Source organism: Lutra lutra, chromosome X (assembly GCF_902655055.1).
Source record: "Lutra lutra chromosome X, mLutLut1.2, whole genome shotgun sequence".
Classification (NCBI taxonomy): domain Eukaryota; kingdom Metazoa; phylum Chordata; class Mammalia; order Carnivora; family Mustelidae; genus Lutra; species Lutra lutra.
The window spans coordinates 79,948,451-79,955,378 of NC_062296.1; the positions used below are offsets into that span (position 1 = coordinate 79,948,451).

The 6,928-nt window shown below is 38.5% G+C and overlaps 1 long non-coding RNA gene across 1 annotated transcript; it reads right to left on the minus strand.

Moving 5' to 3' along the window:
* Positions 1-1,429: 1,429 nt before the first annotated feature.
* LOC125092313 (uncharacterized) lies at positions 1,430-5,617 on the minus strand. Its single transcript, XR_007124871.1, has 2 exons — positions 5,032-5,617; positions 1,430-2,179 (listed from the first exon to the last, which is right to left on the minus strand). It is a non-coding gene; the product is annotated as an uncharacterized LOC125092313 (long non-coding RNA).
* Between the last annotated feature and the right edge of the window lie 1,311 nt (positions 5,618-6,928).

Genomic DNA, 6,928 nt, shown 5'->3' on the forward strand with positions numbered 1-6,928 from the left:
GAACACACAAGATTTGTGCATTTTGCTGAATGCAGAGTATATCTAAATAAATGAGTAACACCTTGTTTGATTCTGCTGTTAAAGTCCCAAGTGGGAGCCTTCAGTATTTATATTAGAAATGAGAAAGGCAGAAAGGAAATTAAGCACTTAGTAAAACAAAACAAAACAAAACAAAAAAAGACAATAAAGCCAAAGAAAGTAAAATAAAGAAAATAATAAATGTATGAAATCAATGAAATAAAAACAAGAGACTCAGAAAGCCAAGAAATGGTCTTTTGAAAAAAAAAAAAAAGAAAGGCTATGAATCATAACAGTAGTTGATGAGAAACTTTAAGACAAAAGACTGAATTAGTGCAAAAGACTGTTGAAGGAGTTTGAGAATACAAACCACCGGGCTAATGGGTTTTCTTGCAGTTTTACAATCCTTTTGGAGAAAGTTAAAGTTTATTCTCAAGGAATAAAGGTCTTGAGTTCCAACTATATTCAGTATCTTGCCATCCCTAAAATGTGTTCCTGGTTAGGCGAAAATCCTGCTGTGACATTCTTGACATACATATTATCTATAAAGGATTTATTGTTGACTCTTTTGGAGTATGATACTTAAAGTTATGATTCCTGGTAAATTTTTATACATTCGTTGTGAGAATTACTCACTGTATGCTTGTAATAGGAAATAATATTTATTAATATTTATTGTAGGAATATAGATAGTAATAAATATACCAGTACGACAGTGATCAACTTGAATGTGTAACTTTACTACTGTGTAAGTGGCATGAATTCACTTGCTGGCCTTGGCTTTCTCCCCATAAACTTGTTAGAGAAAATGACCCTGTGATTCTAAGAGTCAACGCTAACGCTGACATAGAGCTTATTCTTTTGACATTCATTCTTTCTGCTGAAGGGAACAACGACCAATAGTGCATTATGAATTCTCAAAGCACTTTAAGTTAAAGACATTACTTCCTCTCAAAGGTTTTCATGAAACATGTAGGACCAATAGTTTCACCTTTAATTTTAACCAGGGCTGAATCAAGGGTGGCTTATAGTTTTATTACAGTTTTCATAATAGAGTAAATGTACCACCAAATGTATTTAATCACTCCCTTCTAACATTTAGGTGTCTTACAACTGTTGCCATAATAAACAGTGCTGGAATAAACATTCTATGTAGATCTTTGTGAACATGAGCAGATACTTGTTTAAGATGCATTCCCAAATAAGGAATTCTGGGTCAAAAGCTGAGATATTTTAAATCTGGATAGATATAATCAAACTGTCCTCTTCAAAAAACATTCCAGTTTATACTTCCCACCAATAATGTATCCTCACCAACACTGACTGCTATAAATCTTTTCAATTATTGCCAATTTTTTTGAGTATAGGTGACACAATTTTCGCAAATTTTAATCAGTGAAAATGAATCACATTGTTTACACGTTTCTTATTACTCGATAGGCTCAGCACTTTACAAACGTGTATTGGGTATTATATTATTTCTTGTATATAAATTTAGCCCATACACATTTGCAAGATGGACTTCCCCTGTTGTTAAAAGCTTTAGTCAGACATACTGTTCAACAGCAGTGCTCTAACCCCCAGAATGCAATGTTATTTCCCTGAAGCCCAGTATTTGTGAACATTCTCTTAAATGAAAGCATTAAGTATTTGTCTAAGTTCTTCCTCAACGGTGACACAATCCCAGAGTATAAAAGTACACTGGCCCAGGGAGCACCTGAGTGGCTCAGTTGGTTAAGCCTCTGACTTGGTTTTGGCTCAGGTCATGATCTTAGGGTCATGAGGTTGAGGTCCACATCAAGGCCTGCACCGGGCTCCAAGCTCAACACGAAGTCTACTTCAGATTCTCTTTTTCCCTCTGCCCCTCCCCCTGTACTCACATGCTTTAAAATAAACAAATCTTAAAAAGAACAAAAAAAAGGTACAATGGCTCAGGACAATACTCATTTTCTCTGATTCAGCAAGAACTGACCTTACAAGGAAGTCACTAGCAGCAGTACGGCCCCTCCCTGTTAAGTCTGAGGCATGGAGAAAACTCCATGGAGATGTCACATCTGCTCCTGCCTGCAGGATCACTTGACTGCCACTAACAAAGGTCTTCGCCCAAGTCAAATCAGCATGCTCCTGAGTCAACACCACCTCTCTTCCTGTCTTTAGTTCACTGAAAGGGATGCAATAAATATTTTGTCCCATTTCTGTTTTTTATCTTATTGATTTGTTTTAGGAATATTAATCTTTCACATGTCATGTAAGTCTTAAGTATTTTCTCTCAATCTATCATCTTTTACGTATGTGATATCTTCGGCCCTGTTCTGAACTTTTTAGATATTAGATCTGCCAACCTCTCCTTTATGATTTTTGGGTTTGTTTTGCATTCCTCACCCAAATTATTAAACTAGTCTCTTTTTCTTTGTTCCAAATTTTCTCTCAATAAAATGAAACCTTAAATAAGACTTTTTTTTTTTTTTAAGATTTTATCTATTTACTTGAGACAGAGATCATGAGAGGGGAGGAGAGTGAGAAGCAGGCTCCTCACTGAGCAAGGAATCCAACACAGGACTTGATCCCAGGACCATGACCTGAGCCAAAGGCAGATGCTTAATCGACTGAGCCACCCAGGAACCCGCTAAATAAGACTTTAAATAAAAGATCTTTTACCTCCAAATGGCTAGCCATTTGGACTTAAAAAGTCTCTCCTTTTCTTCACAGACGTAAAATGCAGCCTATACCATTTATTATTAAATATTTTAAAATTAATTTTATTTTTTATAAACATATATTTTTATCCCCAGGGGTACAGGTCTGTGAATCACCAGGTTTACACACTTCACAGCACTCACCATAGCACATACCCTCCCCAGTGTCCATAATCCCACCCCCATCCCAACCCCCCCCATCAACCCTCAGTTTGTTTTGTGAGATTAAGAGTCACTTATGGTTTGTCTCCCTCCCAATCCCATCTTGTTTCATTTACTCTTCTCCTACCCCCTTAACCCCCCATGTTGCATCTCCTATCCCTCATATCAGGGAGATCATATGATAGTTGTCTTTCTCCGATTGACTTATTTCGCTAAGCATGATACCCTCTAGTTCCATCCACATCGTCGCAAATGGCAAGATTTCATTTCTTTTGATGGCTGCATAGTATTCCATTGTGTATATATACCACATCTTCTTTATCCATTCGTCTGTTGATGGACATCTAGGTTCTTTCCATAGTTTGGCTATTGTAGACATTGCTGCTATAAACATTCGGGTGCACGTGCCCCTTCGGATCACTACGTTTGTATCTTTAGGGTAAATACCCAGCAGTGCAATTGCTGGGTCATAGGGTAGTTCTATTTTCAACATTTTGAGGAACCTCCATGCTGTTTTCCAGAGTGGTTGCAAACTCATTTTATGAGGCCAGCATTACCCTGATCCCAAAACCAGACAAGGATCCCATCAAAAAAGAGAACTACAGACCAATATCCTTGATGAACACAGATGCAAAAATTCTCGCCAAAATACTAGCCAATAGGATTCAACAGTACATTAAAAGGATTATTCACCACGACCAAGTGGGATTTATTCCAGGGCTGCAAGGTTGGTTCAACATCCGCAAATCAATCAATGTGATACAACACATTAATAAAAGAAAGAACAAGAACCATATGATACTCTCCACAGATGCTGAAAAAGCATTTGACAAAGTACAGCATCCCTTCCTGATCAAAACTCTTCAAAGTGTAGGGATAGACGGCACATACCTCAATATTATCAAAGCCATCTATGAAAAACCCACTGCAAATATCATTCTCAATGGAGAAAAACTGAAAGCTTTTCCACTAAGGTCAGGAACACGGCAGGGATGTCCGTTATCACTACTGCTATTCAACATAGTACTAGAAGTCCTAGCCTCAGCAATCAGACAACAAAAGGAAATTAAAGGCATCCAAATCGGCAAAGAAGAAGTCAAACTATCACTCTTTGCAGATGATATGATACTATATGTGGAAAACCCAAAAGACTCCACTCCAAAACTGCTAGAACTTGTACAGGAATTCCGTAAAGTGTCAGGATATAAAATCAATGCACAGAAATCAGTTGCATGGGCGCCTGGGTGGCTCAGTGGGTTAAGCCGCTGCCTTCGGCTCAGGTCATGATCTCAGGGTCCTGGGATCGAGTCCCGCATCGGGCTCTCTGCTCAGCAGGGAGCCTGCTTCCTCCTCTCTCTCTGCCTGCCTCTCTGCCTGCTTGTGATCTCTCTGTCAAATAAATAAATAAAATCTTTAAAAAAAAAAAAAAAGAAAGAAAAAGAAAGCCAAAGTTGGTGGCATCACAATTCTGGACTATTATTAAATTTTTATATATGGTTATAATGTTTGTTCCAATGATCTATTTCTGCATCAATACCATACTTCTTATATTGTGGCTTTCCGTAATCTAAAACATGGTGAGTCGACTCTCCCATAATTCTTTTCCAAAAGTTTACTAGTCTTGTGAATTTACTTTTCCAAATCTTTATCAGCTGGACAAGTTCTTTTAAGTTTTATTGAAACTTATTCAGATTGCACTGAATTTATAGCAAAAAAAAAAAAAAAAAAATGGCAGGGGCGCCTGGGTGGCTCAGTGGGTTAAAGCCTCTGCCTTCGGCTCAGGTCATGATCCCAGGGTCCTGGGATCGAGCCCCACATCAGGCTCTCTGCTCCGCGGGAAGCCTGCTTCCTCCTCTCTCTCTCTGCCTGCCTCTCTGCCTACTTATGGTCTCTGTCAAATAAATAAATAAAATCTTTTTTTAAAAAATGGCAGCCACCTATACAATATTGAGTATTCCCATATAAGAATATTGCCTGTTTTTCATTTCTATCTCGTTTTTTGACCTTCAATAAATGTTTTATTCATACAGATCTTGCATACTCCTATTAAATTTATACGTGGACAGTTTACACCCACTGCATTTTCTGATCTGTGGGGGGGGCTGTAATCTAATTAATAAGTTATTTAATAAACTAATCATTTTTGCATGTTTACCTTGAATCCCTTCATCTCACTGAACACTCTTAGCAGTTCATGCTTTTCAGCTCCTGGGTAGTATTTTCTAGATAATCTTATATCTTGTAAATAATGTTCTGTTGCTTCCATTCCCAATATCTGTATCTCATTTGCTAAGCCCCAGAGAATACTGTTGTAGAACTGAAGTGGTAGCTGACATTCTTGACTTGTTGCAGACCTTAATGAGAATACAGAGAAACAATCACATGAATTCCAGTGTTTTGCAACTACTAACTGCTTTCCACCCTGAATTTCACTCTAGTTACTTCATTAACTTCACAACTCCACGTTTTTACCCAATGCAAACTTTTTATCCCACCTATAGAATCTTGGAAAGGTGTTATTTATTGTGCTCCAATATCTCATCATTCAAAACCATGATTCTGATGGTTCTCTACCAAGCACATGAAACAAGTTAAGTTCCCTTCTCCACATTACTGACATTTAAAAAGTCGTTGTGGACTATTTTAAATACATCTTCAAGGTATGCTTTTCTTTTTCAACCTAACTTTCATGTGTACACAAGAATGCATTATTCTTTTAATATAATTTTGCTGGAATTTACTATTTTTTTAAAAGATTTTATTTATTTATTTGACAGAGAGTTAGAGAGAGCACAAGTAAATAGGCAGAGCGGCAGGCAGAGGGAGAGGGAGAAGCACTCTCCACTGAGCGGAGAGCCCGATGCGGGGCTCGATCCCAGGACCCTGGGATCACGACCTGAGCCGAAGGCAGCCACTTAACCTACTGAGCCACCCAGGCGCCCCTGGAATTTACTATTTTAGCATGGATTTTGTAACTTGGTGAGAATACGTTTCAGTGATTTTGGTTTTTTGCTTTTGGTAGTATTCTCTCCAAGTTTGGCAGCAGGGATAGAACTTTGAACAATGAGTTATGAGGTCTCTCTTTTTGTCTTTTCATTTCCTATATTCGGAAACAGCTTAAACAGAAATTACCTAATCTTTGAAATTTGGCAGAATGTATATTGTTTGTGGAAACTTCTGCAGAGGTAATGTTTTTTTTTTCCAAAATTTGATTTATTAATCTGACAGTGTTCAAGAGAGCAAGAGTGAGAGAGAATGAGTGGGAGGAGTGGCAGAGGTAGAAAGACTCTCCACTGAAAAAAAGCTGGATCCAGGACTCGATCCTAAGACCCCGGGATCATGACCTGAGCTGAAGGCCGACGCTTAACCGACTGAGCCACCCAGGCATCCTTGCAGGGGTCATTTTTTAGTAAGCCAAGTTTCTTGATTATAAGTACTAAGGGTACCGGCTTCATTTTTTATAATTCCTTAAAAATTAATGTTATTTCTAGAAAAGCATCCATTTCAATGAATGCTCCACCATATTAAATTTTTCTAGAAATAGGACTTCAGAAGTTTTATTAAGAGTGCAGCTATAGGGGGCACCTGGGTGGCTCAGTGGGTTAAAGCCTCTGCCTTCGGCTCAGGTCATGATTCCAGGGTCCTGGGATTGATCCCCACATCGGGTTCTCTGCTCAGCGGGGAGGCTGCTTCCCCCCTCTCTGCCTGCCTCTCTTCCTACTTGTGGTCTCTGTCAAATAAAAACAAAATCTTAAGAGTGAAGCTATATGCACTCTTATCAAAGAAAATTCTTTTTCCTCTGCAAAACCCAAACACACACACACACACACACACACACACACACACACACACATACACACACACCATTTTTGGAGGTCATGTAACAGAGAGAACTTTCTATGGCAGCCTGGAAATCATTTGCATGTCAGAGCTAGATTGCTCTCATAACCCCCATTTCTGTGACTTTAAAACTTATCATACAGTGGTACACAAAGCATTCTCTTACAAAAAGAGTAACATTGGCTGTGTTGACAAGAGACTGCAGTGGGGCA